The sequence below is a fragment of the Colobus angolensis genome, unplaced genomic scaffold (assembly GCF_000951035.1).
Source record: "Colobus angolensis palliatus isolate OR3802 unplaced genomic scaffold, Cang.pa_1.0 Scaffold86, whole genome shotgun sequence".
NCBI classification, from domain to species: domain Eukaryota; kingdom Metazoa; phylum Chordata; class Mammalia; order Primates; family Cercopithecidae; genus Colobus; species Colobus angolensis.
Genome location: NW_012122487.1, coordinates 11,161,658 through 11,161,927, shown reverse-complemented (window position 1 = coordinate 11,161,927; position 270 = coordinate 11,161,658).

Sequence of the window (270 nt, the reverse complement as noted above, 5' to 3'; positions counted from 1 at the left end):
TGTCTGTTACTGGTGTATAAGAATGCTTGTGATTTTTGCACATTAATTTTGTATCCGGAGACTTTGCTGAAGTTGCTTATCAGCTTAAGGAGATTTTGGGCTTATACGAAAATTAAGTCCAGATGGATTAGAGACTTAAATGTTAGACCTAATACCCTAAAAACCCTAGAAGAAAACCTAGATAATACCATTCAGGACATAGGCATCGACAAGGACTTCATGTCTAAAACACCAAAAGCAATGGCAACAAAAGCCAAAATTGACAAATGG